Source organism: Callorhinchus milii, unplaced genomic scaffold, assembly GCF_018977255.1.
Source record: "Callorhinchus milii isolate IMCB2004 unplaced genomic scaffold, IMCB_Cmil_1.0 Scaffold5, whole genome shotgun sequence".
NCBI classification, from domain to species: Eukaryota; Metazoa; Chordata; class Chondrichthyes; order Chimaeriformes; family Callorhinchidae; genus Callorhinchus; species Callorhinchus milii.
Window position 1 is genome coordinate 58,179,119 of NW_024704746.1, and position 8,499 is coordinate 58,187,617.

Consider the following 8,499-nt stretch of genomic DNA (forward strand, 5'->3'; position numbering starts at 1 on the left):
ATATATGGGCATAAATATAAATAAATATACAATATGTATACAAACCTGCAATTTAATTTGTTTATGATCTATCTACATGCATCTCCAATTTAAAAGCCCTTGAGATTTATACTTCTCAGTTGCTCTGCTTCTCTACCCATTAAGCACATTACTGACTCAAGTTACATTATTTCTTTGTTCCAATATTGCACTAATTCACATCATTCCGAATTGAAATTCCATTTGCCACTTATAATAATAATCCTTGCATTTGACATAGCGCTTTTCACGTCGGGAGGACGTCCCAAAGCGCTTCACAGAACACACTGTAAAGTGAATTGACTGTATATTTGTGGGCGAACGCGGCAGCCAATTGCACACAGAAATATCCCACAAACAGTCGTAGACTGAAAATGGCCAATTTATTATTGTTTTTGGTTTTTTGGAGGGATTATTATTAGGCGTGTGGAGTAAGGAAACTTGCCCAAGGTTTCGCTCTGCCTGGAATTGAACTCAGGTCTCTCACTTGCAAAGCGAGTGCTCTAACCACTGAGCTACAGGACTCCACCCACTGAGCTACAGGACTCCACAATGTAGGCAGCTACCAAAAACAGAGTGAAGTGGGGCTGTTCCTTTGTGCCTTAGGCACTGCAGAACTCATCAAAATTTCAGTCAAAATGACAGTCAATTCACTTTACAGTATATTCCGTGAAGCACTTTGAGATGTCTCGACAAGGTGATAAGCTTCTATATCAAATGTAAGGATTATTATTATTTATATTATTATCAACAGGTGGATGTGGCAAATTTCTTGGAACACTGTGATGCCATGTGATTGCAGTAGACTCATATACTTAAAGCTATTTAACCTGTGTGGCATGTTTCTCTGGGACTGGAGTTCAACCTATGGAGGTATGATACTTCATATTTTAGAAGCATTAGCTTACATATATTTCTGTCAGGAATAAACTTAAATGCAAGTCATTTGTAACTGTAAGTTATTTGCATAAAAAACACACTCCATTGCACAGTAAATCCTGTGAAGTACTTTGGGTCCTCCTGATATCTTTGCACTATATCAAATGTTTGGCACTGTCTGTGAAAAAGACTGGACTATTGAAATGCCAGCCTGGCTTAGTTGGTAGCACTCTTACCTCTGAGTCAAAAGGTTGTGGGTTCAAGCTCTATGTCAGGACTTTAAACTCACAGTCTAGGCTGACTCTCCAAAGCAGAGCTGACGGCGTGCTGCCTTCCATTGGATGAAATGTTAAACTGAGGCTCTGTCTGTTTGTTCAGGTAGATGTTAAAGATCCCAGGGCACTATTTAAAAAGAGAAGGGAGTTCCTCCTGGACTCTGGGCCAACAATCCCCCAAATAAGATTGGTCATTCACTTCATGGCTGTTTGTAGTACATTAGGACATTGCTGCTCCGTTCGTCTCCAAATACATAGTCATTACACTTTCTGAAATGTCTTGACAACATGATAAGACACTATATCAAATGCAAGGATTATTATTAAATGGATAAGATAAAACTTGTCACAATCCTATTTAGATTGAGAAAGGTCTGAAACATTAAGACAAATATAAGCCTTTTTTTGTTTTAAGTAAAGTTTGTCATATTATACACCAATATCATGGTGCCTATTGAGCGTGGGAAATGTCAATTGGTTAGGCCTATTGATAGAGACCTTTTCGTAGTCTAAGTGTATCCATTTTTCCACTTTGCACATATCATAGCAGAACACTATGCTTATTAGTTATGAGGCCTTTCTCACTTATTATGATTTATCAGGAACTGTCAACTGTCGTTAACAAGTGATGATTGCATCTACTTAAACAAAACATTAAAAATGAAATCTGATTTGACAATAATGCCAAGCAGAATATGTTCTATTACCAGATCCTTATGAAGCGAAATGCAAAACAACAGTATTTACAATGTAAGGCAATTACAGTTAAAATAAAAGCCGGTGAACATAATGGGGACTACTTTCCATGTATTGGCAATTCTATGCCACTTTTCCAATGAAAATTGTGTTTTGTCTGAAAACGCATTTTCAAACAATTTTCTGACAGAATGAATTATTCACTTTGGGTTTATTTGGGATGACATTGTTTTCTGTAGGGTGTTAAAATCTACCAATTTACCTGCAATTGGGGTCAAAACAAATCTGATTACGAGTTGTGAATCATTATGAATCATGACTTTAGTTCTCAATTGTGATGGAATTTAGAGGTGCTCAGGTCAGCTTAAAAAACTGAACACATTTCTTTATGTCCTATTTATGTCAGGAATCCTGTAGCTCAGTGGTTAGAGCACTCGCCTTGCAAGCGAGAGACCTGGGTTCGATTCCCAGCAGGGCAAAACCTTGGGCAAGTTTCCTTACTCCACACACCTAATAATAATCCCTCAAGAAAAAAAATCAATAAAAGCATTGGTCACTTCAATCCACGACTGTTTGTCAACCACTGCTATGTGCAATTGGCTGCCACGTTTTGTCCACAAATATAAAGTTAATTCACTTTACAGTATATTCTGTGAAGTGCTTTAAGACATCCAGAAGACATGAAAAGTGCTATATAATAATAATAATAATAATAATCCTTGCATTTGATATAGCGCTTTTCACGTCAGGAGGACGTCCCAAAGCGCTTCACAGAACACACTGTAAAGTGAATTGACTGTATATTTGTGGGCGAACGCGGCAGCCAATTGCGCACAGCAATGTCCCACAAACAGTCGTAGATTGAAAATGACCAATGAATTATTGTTTTTGGTTTTTGAAGGGATTATTATTAGGCGTGTGGAGTAAGGAAACTTGCCCAAGGTTTCGCCCTGCCTGGAATTGAACTCAGGTCTCTCACTTGCAAAGTGAGTGCTCTAACCACTGAGCTACAGGACTCCACTATATCAAATGCAAGGATTGTTATAATTATTTTGGAATACGTCTTTGACATTTAGCTGCTGACGTATAGCATTGCTGCTGAACTGCCATCTCTCAGAATGAGTATGAGATGTAAAAGGCTCCACAATGAAATGGGAAACAAAACAGAAAAAGACTCTACCTCTATAGTGTATACCTACAAGAATTTACAGCCAAAAAGGTACTTATTGTGTCCTCTCTGAAGAGCAATGCATGAGGACTGAGGTTCAGACTGAGAAGGTTATAAATTTAAAGGCTATTTTCGTCAGTTTCACCACTCCATCCTGCTGCAGTATGCCAATTCATCCAATTCATTTGAGTTCTGTTCCCCAGACGTCATACTCAAGATAGTGCAGAGGAGAGCAATGACAATGATCCCCAGTGTTAGAGAAATAAGCTATGAGCAGCAATTGGAAAACCTGAAGCTTTTCAGTTTTGAAAGGAGATTCCCCCAGAGAAGACTTTATAGAGGTGTGTATAATTTTAAATTGGATTGAAAAACTAATCCAGAACAAACTTTCAGATGCACCGAGACAGGAAAACAAGAGAACATATGTTTAGAGTTGTAAAGAGAAATTTCATAACAAGCAAAAGGAGGTTTCTTTTTTTTACCTAGAGGGTAATTAACAACTGGAACAATTTACCAGGAAGGGTGCTTAAGACCGAGATGCTCAGATGTCATTTCTGATGCTGTCAGGCTAGGATATCATTTTAAGAAACAGCTTGATTCTGATTGATGGAAAGATGATTGGGGAGGACAAGTTTGCAGGGCTAAGGGGAGAAAGCGGATAGTGCTTTTCAAAGAGTCGGCACAGACACGATGAGCTGAATGGTCTCCTTCTGTGCTGTATAATTCTATGATTCTATGATATGGTGAGTATTTTTGAAAGATGAGATCAGGTGGATCAAAGGACCTTCTTCATCTAAACCAATCTTGTGATCTTCATTGTGGAGCCTTTTACATCTCATACTCATTCTGAGAGATGGCAGTTCAGCAGCAATGCTATACGTCAGCATTGTTCAGAGCTCGATGTTCAACTCTATTTAGGAATTGAGTGAGGTTTTCATTGTATGCACTTCATAATTCATTCATTTCTAAAACAAAATACAATTGTCAAGGCAGTGTAGCATAGGGAAATAGCAGAACAGGAACATGCAATTCGGGGTCATAAAGCCTCTTCCATTAGTTTAATGGATATTGTCATATCTTAAATGTTCCACCCTTTCACAATACCTCTTTATACAACAACAATTTACATTTATACATCACCCTTCATGCAGGGTAGTGCCTTGGAGCACTGAATATAATAATAATAATAATAATAATAATAATAATAATAATAATAATAATAATAATAATAATAATAATAATAATAATAATAATAATAATAATAATAATAATAATAATAATAATAATAATAATAATAATAATAATCCTCGCAGTTGATATAGCGCTTTTCACATCGGGAGGACGTCCCAAAGCGCTTCACAGAACACACTGTAAAGTGAATTGACTGTATATTTGTGGGCGAACGCGGCAGCCAATTGTGCACAGCAATGTCCCACAAACAGTCGTGGATTGAAAATGACCAATTTATTATTGTTTTTTGGAGGGATTATTATTAGGCGTGTGGAGTAAGGAAACTTGCCCAAGGTTTTGCCCTGCCTGGAATTGAACTCAGGTCTGTCGCTTGCAAAGCAAGTTCTCTTACCACTGAGCTACAGGACTCCACGACTACTACTACTACCCAAGTATCTGTCTATGTATCTTTTAAATATTCCAATTTTAGCATCATGGGTGAGTTGTTTTGGTATAAGAATGATGAATCATGGGAATATATATACTAATGCTGAAGCTTTGCCAGTATGACACATATTTGTAATCAATATATTATTTAATCAATATATTTTTAATATTCAAAACCATTAGATTTTGTTCAGTTGACTCATATGCTGTTTATTATGTATTTTGTTTTTAATGGAAGTTACAGAACATTTGTATTGCTATGGCTTTAAATGAGAGTTTACTAAGAACTTTTGTAATCTTGATACAAATGATCAGTGACTGTATTAATCATTAATTATGATAGTGTGGTAGAGATAGAATGTATGATATGTGGGGTTTTGGTATGAGAGTACAAGAGTTTGTTGACAGTCTCAAACTCTGAGAAGCAGTAGTGAGGGTGGAGTGGAGTGTGGGTGTAACAAATGTGAGTTGTTTTAAGTCTTTGTCCACTTAAGTAAACTATAGCATGAGTTAATGATCAAGGACAGCATTTGATATGTTTTTTCAGGGGTATAAGTAATTAGTCACAAACTAGCCTAAAGTTGAAGATAATAATTACACTGTTTCCCTGATTGGTAAGTATGCCTTTTTGTGCATTGCTACACGAAAGTTTTCTTAAATAAAATATATGAACACCTGCCTCTGTGATCTCGATGTTATCTCGATGTCTGAAAACATAAGATAGATAAGTCAATAATTTTATTTAAATTAAATATAATACAGAATTAACCCATTGCAGTCAACACAATGGATTTCACCTCTATAGCTTTCTGGGGCTGAGAATTCTGCACCTTCACAAGATATGCAAGAATTAAAATAATTACACTGTTACAGAATTTCTAAATGTTCAGTGTATTTGTGAATTGTGAGATTCAGGCACCCTCTGAAGATCCGCTAATCTATATCATCCACAATTCATTCCCCAAACATGAAAGCTGTGTGTGATGTGAGCCAAACCATTGAATCGATTTGTAAAAAATTCCTTGGATTCATTTGTGATAGTTTTAATTTATACAAATTGGAAGGGAGGGATTTCTCCCAGTGTCCTAGCCAACCATCTCCAAATAATCTTTGTCATTCACTTCATGGCTGTTTGAGGGACATTGCATTGCTCAAATTAGCTGCCAAGTTTGCTTACAATCACAATAATTCACAGTAAAATCCTGCGCAGCACTTTGATATGTCTCGAGGCAGTGATACTACATTAAATACAAGGATTATTATAAAACAAGTGCATCAACTAACCAGTAAATTTATAGAAAGCAGAGTGTAAAACATTAGTTATTTCTAATTCTTTTCTTTTTTTGTGTATTTGTCCATTGAACATTCAAGAGCTCTTTTATCGCTCACTCATCAATTCATATTTATGAATAAGTACCAAGAAACATTGTCTTTTACATCTGCCTGTTGAGTTCAGGGAATGTTGAAGAACTATTGTATCTCTGAGAGTTGGAATGAGGCACTTTACATAAACTAATGTATGGCAATGAATTATGAATGCGGTATTGTGATGGTAAATATGCAGAGCTCCATCTTTTAATTGCTTTCACTACAATAAACATTCACATTTCTGTAAAATTTGGTTGCTTTGCAGCTTAAATTTTGCTCTCATTCTTGCTTGTTGAGAAAGTAGATTTGAATTCTCCCAACTTTGAGTTAATCTATCAGTGTCAGTAATTGGATGTGCATTATAGCAGTGCTTACTGTGCAACCACCAATGCATTACCCGAGCATATTTATCACTTAATAACATACTAAAAAGCCAGGAGTTGGGCTATTGCCACAGAATTATTTTATGATTGATGTACAAAAGACACATCAATTAAAGTCCTCTGTGTGGCCCCAAGCACTGAAGCTGTTTTTAAAACAGAACAAATATAAATAATTTGCAATTGTGTTGCAAATGCCGTAATTGGTAGGAGCTGTCAGCTCAGTGGTGCCTTTCCCACTCATTACCCAACTGCAGCTAAGAGCTCGTCAGTGTTAAAAAATTAATATTGCTTAATTCACCTGTGTGGCATGTTAGTGTCTCTGTTTAGTGATAATGTCTCAAGCTAGTGATTATGTGCGTTATTTGCAGTTGTGATTTATAGCTTTGTTTATCCTATTTCTAAACCAGCACTGAGAAAATTATAACATTGCATTTACATAACTAATATTTATATGTAAAAACGTCACAAATATAAATGATTTGTGTGCACACCTGAGACAGAATCATTCCCAGTGAGAATGACAATCTAATGTTGTTTTGATCACAGCTCATAAATTCTTAATTACACAGAAACACAACTCACATTTATCCCTTTACAGCTATTTATAAAAATGGTGCATGTGGAGTGGAGTTCTGTGAATATTTTGCAGAACAAGCTGTTACATTTCAGATGTTGAATCAGTGGTATTTTCATTCCATCAAGTATCCTCGCACCACAAATAAGGGAAAAGGACAACAGATTCCAAATCATGCTGATAAGTTAAAACCTAAACAACTCTAAACTGTATAGCAACCCAAATGTAATGTAATGTGTTGTTACTGTATAGAAAGGAAGTAAAGCTTTGAATCACTCCAGAATATTTGAGTGTTAATTTTATCATAGTTGCTGATTTTCACAATTGACAAAACGTTAATTCACGTGAAAATGTTTCCAGAATTCAACATGAGATTCAATTCCATGTTCTCTAAACTGATTGAAATTCCTTTTTTTGCAAAAGCCTTTATAAAATCCCTCCCCGAGGGTGTTAATATGTCCAATAAACCAAGATTTACAACATGGAGGAGGGAACCTTCATAATCTCCTTACACAGCGTGAAAACTCTTCAGGCTTGTTTGGATTTTGACAACTTGCTAAAAATCTCTGAGTTTTAGAGATGCCTGGAATGAATTGTAAAGATAGACAGCATGTAACATAAAATATAGTCCCCTTGGATACAAGTTATTCAATTCAAAGTATCCACATCTATTAATTCTTCCAGTAACATCGATGATCTTATTTCCCAATATTACCGATTATCCAAACAGCAGGAAATAGTTTTCACTATTTATCCTTTCAAAACCTCTCAATTTTAAGAACTCTATTGAAACCCCTCTTAACCTTCTATGTTCCTTCAGGAACCCAATTTTTCGAGCCAATGATCATAACTATAACTGCTGATCCCTGGTATCATTCGCATGAGTCTACACTGCATGTTTCTGTCCTTTCTGAAATGGAACACTCAACAATTGCACACAATACTCCCAACTAACGTTTTGCATGAATTAAACATACTTGTCTTGCTTTTATATTCAATGCTTCTCTTTATTAAAACCAGAATCCTCTTTCCTTTACTGCCTGTGTTCCCACCTTTAAAAATCTATGTAATGGCATCATCCGTTATCACCATTTATCATTACAGTAAACATCTGACAACTCATCACTCCAAGGGAAAAGTTACAAGTTGTCCATAATGTTGGGTTAGACATCTGTATAAATATGCAAATAAATGCTGCCGGAACATTGACAGCATAAATACTTGAGTGATAGTGACAAGCTAAGCTGGGGACGAGTTATCACGAGCATACTGTATTCCTCATTGCTGTACCTCAAAATACACAGTCACTTCACACAAAAGTTCACAGTAATGTGCTGAGTGATATCCTCCCAATATGAAAGGTACTATATTAAATAAGGATTATTATAATGTAGTTAAGAACAACAACTTGTATTTATATAGCGCCGTTGATGCAGGGTAGTGTCTTGGAGTGTCTTGGCACCTATAATATTTCAGGTGGACTTCCTTTTTTGTTTGTTTTCCTTAAAAATAGTACTACTT

General features: G+C 36.0%; 1 non-coding gene across 1 annotated transcript; it reads left to right on the forward strand.

The window, feature by feature from the left end:
- The first annotated feature begins 2,268 nt into the window (after positions 1–2,268).
- trnaa-ugc lies at positions 2,269–2,347 on the forward strand. Its single transcript has one exon. It is a non-coding gene; the product is annotated as a tRNA-Ala (tRNA).
- Positions 2,348–8,499: the final 6,152 nt, after the last annotated feature.